Genomic DNA, 7,706 nt, shown 5'->3' with positions numbered 1-7,706 from the left:
TGGAGCATCTGAACTTACGGGCTGTGTGCAAAGGGAAGAACAAACTCTTTAAGCCATTTGTTTTGGAAATCTTCAAGTGGGCTGTAAGTACTGGCAAGGAAAGCAGTTGTGACCAAGTACTCAAGAGTAGAATTTTGGTTCTAATATAAAAGGACTATCACCCTGTATTACTTAACCATTTCTGTGTAACAAATTAACCCCAAACCTAGTGACTTAAGACAAAAATAAATATTTATCAACTCTCATTGTTTCTGTGGATCAGGAAGTCAAGAATAGTCTGGCCAGCTGTTTCGGCTCATGATTTTTCATAAAATAAAGACAAGTCAGCCAGAACAGCTATTATCTGAAGGCTTGACTATATCCGAAGGACCTGATTTACTCATATAAGATGGCATTGGCTGTTCGGTGAGGGTCCTCAGTTCTTCTCCATATGGGCCTCTCCACAGAGATGTTTGAGTGTTCTCACAACATGGAAGCTGGCTTCCTCCAGAGTAAGTAAACCAAGAGGCCAAGACAGAAGGTGCAATATTTTCATGACCCAGTATCAGAAGTCATACACCATGATGTCTACCATACTTCACTGGTCACAGTGACCAGCCCTGATTAAATGACAGGGAAGGCTAGTTCAGGGTGCAAATACCAGGAAGCAGGGATCAATGAGGTCCATCTTAGAGACTGACCATCTGCTGCCTAATAACAGAGAGAACTAAAAGATGCATCTGTGGTCCCAGTCTAGGATCTGCATATTAAGATCGCCTAGGAATTTGTATTAGTTAGAATGCATCTGGCTAGAGAAAGAAAACAGAGCAAAACACTCAACTTCAAGTTGTTTAAACCACAGGATTGATTTCACTTATGAAAGGGTCCACAGTTGGGAATTTTCAGGGTTAGTTAATTCCGTAGCTCAACAATATCAGGTTCTTGTTCAACCTTTCTGTGGTTTTCTTGGCTTTTCCTTCATGGTCACAAGATGGTTGCTACAGCCCACATTACATGTTTACACAGTTGCATGTGGAAGCAGAAAGAAAGGAATATCTATTGGGTAGCCAGCAAACACCGCTTGCCACAAAAACTGGTGTGACACTCTGAACTGAGTAATATGAACAGTGTACTTGTAACTTTCTTAGAACCCCAGGATCTTAGAGATGACTAAGTCTAGTTCCCATGTAATGCTTGCATCCCTTCTATCAGATCCAGGGAACATCGCCATATACCAAGATTTCCTTTCACTGTAGTAAAATAGCTTGGGCTCCATGAATATATGACAGAGGCTTCTGGTCAAAGTGCAGAATTGTAATAAATGTAAAAAGTTGAGGCCAACCTATTTAGGAGACAGTCCCTGAGCCCCTCACTGGTAGCAGGAACTTTGGAAGCACTAGTGGAGTCTTTTATCAAGGCCTGCCTTAGCATGCTTTGACCATCAATGTAGATGGGTATCTCTCTTGCCCTTAAAATGACTTTCAGAAGAGGCACATTCCCCTAAATGACATTTGCTCATAACAGTAAAACCCCAAATTGAATAACTAAGACCCAGGAGAGAGACTTCCAATTCAATACAAGCAAAACACATTTTCAACAAATACAATACATGATTTGCTAATGGGGATTCCTCTACAGGAGGAAAATTTGCATAACACAACCCCCAATTTCCCTTCTAACTCCAAAATCAATGATTCTTTTTTTTTTTCCAAAATCAATGATTCTATATTTACTGCGAATTTCTTCATGATGCCAAGATTAAGATTCTTTTGTTGAGCTTTCAGTGTATTTCATGAAGTCATAGAATATCAGAATTGATACGATGTAAGAGATTGTATATCACTTTATTTCTTATGTCTTGAGTCAGAGCTCCTATTAATTTAGAATAAATATTTTATGACCTTCCTTTTATATGATTAGAAATTTTTGAGTTATATTTGAATAAACTTTCTTAAAATAGAGTTTGCATAGAATAAAATATCATCTTAAGTATACCATCTAATAAGTTCTGAAAATGTGCAACCTCTACCATCACAATCAAGATATCCATTTCCCAAAATGCTCCTGAATGCCCCTTTGCAGCCAATTCCCATCACTCCTGGTTCAGGGCACCACTAATCTGCTTTTTGTCATTTTAGATTATTTTTTTTTTGTCTATGAAAGCATTCATTTCAAATATAAAATCATAAAGTATAAACTCTGCTGTGTAAATTAGCTTGGGCTCCACAGATTGTTTCTGACATTCACCCAGGTTGTAACAGTTCCTTCTTTCTTATTGTTCAGTGTTTTTCCATTGTATGGATATGCCAGTTTGTGAATCATTCTTGGGTTGATATACATTTGAGTTGTTTCCAGTTGAGGCAGTTATGTATAAATCTGCTATGAATTTCCATATGTAAGTTTACAGTTTTCACATACAAGTTGATAGATTTTTTTTACAGAATATGATTTCATTTCTCATGGGTAAAGATGTTTGAGTGACATTGCTGAGTTGAACAGTAAATGTATGTTGAACTTTGTAAGAACTACCAAGTGGTGGTATCATTTTACATTTCTACCAGCAAGGTTTGAGAGTCTTAATTTGCTCACCTAATTCTCACCATCACTTGACATTATGATACTTTTTATTTTACCATTCTACTGGGTGTGAAGTGGTATCTCACTCTGGTTCAATTTACCCTTCCCTAACATATAATGATGAAAAGCACCTTTTCATGTGCGTATTGACCCCTTTCGTACTTTTTTTTTTTTTTTTACATAGAGTCTGTTCAAATCTTTTGCTTACTCACAATGTTTATCTTATTATTGATGAGTGAGAATGCTTTATACATTCTTATTATTAGTCCTTTCTCAGATATGTGTATTGAAAATATTTCCTCCCGTGCGGTGGCTTAGCTTTTCATTTTCTTACCATTCTTTTTGAAGAGTAGAAGTTTTTAATTAGATGAGATACAGTTTAAAATTATTTTCTTTTATTGATACCACTTTTGGTGTTATGCTTAAGAAATCATTTCCTAACCAAAGTCACAAATGTTTTTTCATATGTTTTCTTCTAGAAGATTTACAGTGTTAGATTTTACATTCAGGTCTATTTTGAGGTAGTTTTTATATATGGTATGAGGTGTGGATCTCATAGCTGTAGCTGCAATAAGAAATTACTGTGTATTTAATAGCTTAAAACAACACAAACATGGGGCACCTGGGTGGCTCAGTCGGCTAAGCATCTCACTCTTGATATCGGCTCAGGTCATGATATCACAATTTGTGAGATGGATCCCCAAATGGGACTCTGCATTGTCAGCACAGAGCCTCCTTGGGATTCTCTCTCTGCCCCTCTCCTGCTCATGCTCTCTCTCTCTCTCTCTCAAAATAAATAAAAAACATTTAAATCAACAACAACACAAACTTACTATCTTACAGTTCTGTAGATTCAAAGTCCAACACGGGTCTCACTGGGCTAAAATCAAGATGTCGGCAGAGCTGCATTCAAGGAAAGTCTGGGGGATCTAAGGAGAATCTCTTTCCTTGTCTTTCTAGCTTACAAAGGCCACCCACATTCCTTGACTTAGGATCTACTCTCTCCGTCTTCAAAGCCAGCAACATTGCATTGCACTGTATCTTCCTTTCATCGTCACATCACTCTCTGACTCTATTCTGCCTCTCTTCCATGTTTAAAGACACTTATCATTACAGTGGGTCTACCTAGGGTAAACTCCCCAATTCCTCAAATCTTTCACTCAGTCCCTTTTGCCATGGAAGATGGAAGAAAACATATTCCCAGGTTCTAGAGATTAGAGCATGGACATCTTTGGGGGTGATAGTTATTATTCTTCCTACCACATTTATGGACTGTTCCAGCACCATTTGTCGAATTACCTTGGCATCTTTGCTGAAGTCAGGTTTTTGTTGTTGTTGTTGTTGTTGTTTTGCTTTGTTTGTTTTTTACATATGTGTGAGTCTATTTCTGGACTCTAGTCAGTTCCATTGACTGTCTTAAGCCATACCATAACCTCTTCTTGATTTCTGTAGCTTTATAGAAATCTTGAAATCAGATAGTGTAAGTTTCTAACTTTGTTCTTTTTCAAAAATTTTTCTGACTGTTCTAAGGCTTTTATATTTCCTATAAATTTTAGAGACAAATCATCAATTTCTATAAAATGCCATCCTGGTTTGGTTTATTTATTTATTTTTTGAACAGCTTTATTGAGGTGAAATTTGCATACCATAAAATTTATTCATTGTAAGCATAAAATTCAAAGAATTTCAGTAATTTACAGACTTGTACAACCATTACAATAATTCAATTTTATAACATTTCAATTATCCTAAAAAGGTCTTGCATCCATTTTCAGTAACTCTCTTTTTCCACTCCTAGCCTTAGGAAATGATTAATCTACTTCTGTCTCTGTGGATTTGCCTTTTAGGGACATTTCAGGTAAATAGAATCATAATATGCAATCTTTTTTGTCTGGGTTCTTTCATGTAGAATAATGTTTTTGAGGTTCTATCTTATACCATGTATCAGTACTCCGTAACAGCTCATTGCCAGAAAGTATTCTATCTTAAGAATATACCACATTTATTGATGCAAAATGTTCAGTTTGATGGACATTTGCTTGTTTCCATTTTGGGGTAACTATGAATGATACTGCCATGCACATTCATATATAAATCTTTGTATAGACCTGTATTTTCATTTTTCTTTAACTTTTTGAGCACCTGCCAAACTATTTTTGGAGGCTGCATCATTTTACATTTCCTACCAGCAGTGTATGAGGGTTCCAGTTTTTCCATAATTTCACACCCCCTTGTTTTTGTCTGTATTTTTGATTATAGAGTCATCCTAGTGGGTGTGAAAGCATATTTCTTTTTAGATTTAATTTGCATCTCCCTAAGATTAATGATTTTGAGCACTTTTTCATTTGTTTATTGGCTATTCATGTATCTTCTTTTTTAATTTTTTTAATGTTTATTCATTTTTGAGAGAGAGAGACAGAGAGAGACAGAGTGTGAATGGGGGAGGAGCAGAGAGAGAGAAGGAGACACAGAATATGAAGCAGGCTACAGGCTCTGAGCTGTCAGCACAGAGCCTGATGTAGGGCTTGAACCCATGAACTGTGAGATCGTGACCTGACCTGAAGTTGGATGCTTAACTGACTGGGCCACCCAGGTACCCCTCATGTATCTTCTCTGGTAAATGTCTATTAAAATATTTTGCCCATTTTTTTACTTGGGTTGTTTGTCTTCTTATAATTGGGTCATAAGAGGTCTTTGTATATTCTGGATATAAGTCTGTTATCAGATATATGATTTGCAAATATTTTTTTCCATTGTGTGGCTTCTTTGACTTTCTAAAATAAAAGCAAAATCAAGCACAAACACTTAATTTTGATGAAGTCCAATTTATCAATTTTTTATTTATCATTGGTTTTATGTTTTTGGAGGTGGCTCAGTTATTTAATTAGGTTCTGTATAAGAAATTTAGAACACCAATTTGTGAGGATAAATTCCATCTGTGAGAGAAAACACAGAGTGGAGGTAGCCCTGAAGCTAAGGAACAGCTTTGATTTTTGGCAGAATTTTTGAATCCACAGCTTCCTGATCAACCTCTATAATCTCATATTTCTCTTTCTCTGGGTCGAGGATCTCACTGTCCTGATGTCTAGGTTTACACAACTTCTTCTTGAAGTAAACATCAGTGAAGATGTTTGGGGATTTTCACACTGCCGATATCAATTTTGGTGGAAGTAGCAATGATGAATTTCTGGTATGTTCTATGCAGAGGAACTCAATTGGGGGCCAGCAGTCCGGTCACAAGAAACAAACCACTTCTAAGCTGCTTCAGGAAAACCACTTTTTTGCCTCTGTGGCACCCAGTGAAGATGATCAGAATGGTCCCAGGACTGATGCTAGCTCACCATTTTCTCACATGCTGACTGACAAGTTTTTTTTGCCATGGCTTAATAGCTTTTGAGGCACATCTTCAATAGGATAATACCTAGGCATTTTGTGAAGTTTAATCACTCTGGTACCACCATTCTCTTCACCACCAATGGGTTTTGTGACAGTGGCAAGAATCTTCTCCTTTTTCTTTTCAACCCTGCATTTGGCTGCTGAACACTTCCTCTTGTACGTGGCCTTTCTGGAATACATAGCTGATTGGGAATATCTGCCAATTCCTCTGACTAGGACAGGGTTTGGGCTGTAGTGGGGCTTCCCCTTCTTTGGTGTTTTAGGCTTGAGGTTACCCTTCATAATCTTGCCACCAGCATCAGCCTTTTTGGCTTCAAGTTTCTTCTCCTTAGTATCAATCTTCTCAGATTTTTCGCCCACCATCTTGCAAGATGGGAAAGAGCTAATGTATAAATTTTTAAAGTTAATTTTTGTGTATGGTGTGAGGCAACGATCTTAATCTTTGTTCTTATATATGGACTTCCATTTGTCTCAGAACTATTTGTTGAAAAAGTGATTCTTTGCCCCATTTAATTCCTTTGCAGTTTTGTCTAAAATCAACTTATCATAAATGTACAAGTTTATTTCTGGACTCTCATTTCTGTTCTATTGATCTGTATTTCTATCCTTATGTAAAAGATTTATAAAAAACTTACTAAAAATTTAATCTTAATAATCAAGATGGTTAGTTTTAGAATCAAGAAGTCCTCCATTTTTTTCTACTTGGGTTCATTTCATTTTCATATAAATTTTAGAATTTTATTGCCTAATTCTATTTTTAAAAAGCTGAAATTTTTATAGAGATTACATTCAATCTACCTAGAATTTGAGAAGGATTGCCATTTTAATAATGTTGAGTCTTGAAATCCATGAACATGGATTGTCTATCCATTTATTTAGATCTTCTTTAATTTCTTTTAGCAATGTTTTATAATCTACAGTTGAACATCTTTAGATAGATTTATTCCTCAGTACTGTATTATTTTTGATATTAGTGTGAATGGAATTATTTTCTTGATTTCATTTTCAGGTTGTTTATTGTTAGTACTTAAAAATAAAATTGATTTTAGTATATTGATGTTGACTTTATTGAACTCATTTATTAGTTTTAATAGTTTTTTTGTTGTTAACTTTTCGGGATTTTCTCTCTGTAATATAATGTCATCTGCAAATAAAGACAGTTTTACTTCTCCTTTCCAACCCGGTTGCCCTTTACTTTTTCTTGCCTAATTGTACTGGTTGACACTTCCACTACAAGGAGAAAAGAAACATGTCTGACTTGTTCCTGATATTAGGGTGAAAGCCTTCAGCCTTTCAGTATTAAATATAAAGTTTTCATAGATTTTTTCATAGATGTCCTTTATCAAGTTGAAGAAGTTCCAATTTATCCTTGATTTTCTGAATTTTTATCAGAAATGGTATTGATTTTGACAAATATTTTTTTCTGCTTGAGACAATTATAATCTTTTTTAGTTTGTTAAATTACACTGATTGATTTCTGAGTGGTAAACCAAAATTACATTCTTAGGATAAATTCCACACTATCATAATGAGTTACTATTTTTACATATTGTAATTGATTTCCTAAAATGTCCTTGAGAATGTTTCCATCTATGCTCATGGGGATATTGATCTACAGAGCTTTCTTTTTTTCTATTGTAATGTCTTTATCTGGCTTTGGTAAGTGGTAATACTGGCCTCATTGAATGAGTTTCCCTTTCATCAATTTTCTGTAAGAGCTTATGGAGAATGGATATTATATCTTCTTTAAATAC

The 7,706-nt window shown here is 35.5% G+C and overlaps 1 pseudogene; it reads right to left on the bottom strand.

Moving 5' to 3' along the window:
- Nucleotides 1-5,460: 5,460 nt before the first annotated feature.
- LOC132660381 (large ribosomal subunit protein eL6 pseudogene) lies at nt 5,461-6,315 on the bottom strand (annotated as a pseudogene).
- Between the last annotated feature and the right edge of the window lie 1,391 nt (nt 6,316-7,706).

This window comes from Panthera onca, chromosome B4, assembly GCF_046562875.1.
Source record: "Panthera onca isolate mPanOnc1 chromosome B4, mPanOnc1 haplotype 2, whole genome shotgun sequence".
In the NCBI taxonomy this organism is placed as follows: Eukaryota; Metazoa; Chordata; class Mammalia; order Carnivora; family Felidae; genus Panthera; species Panthera onca.
This window is presented reverse-complemented; position numbering and strand designations above follow the sequence as displayed.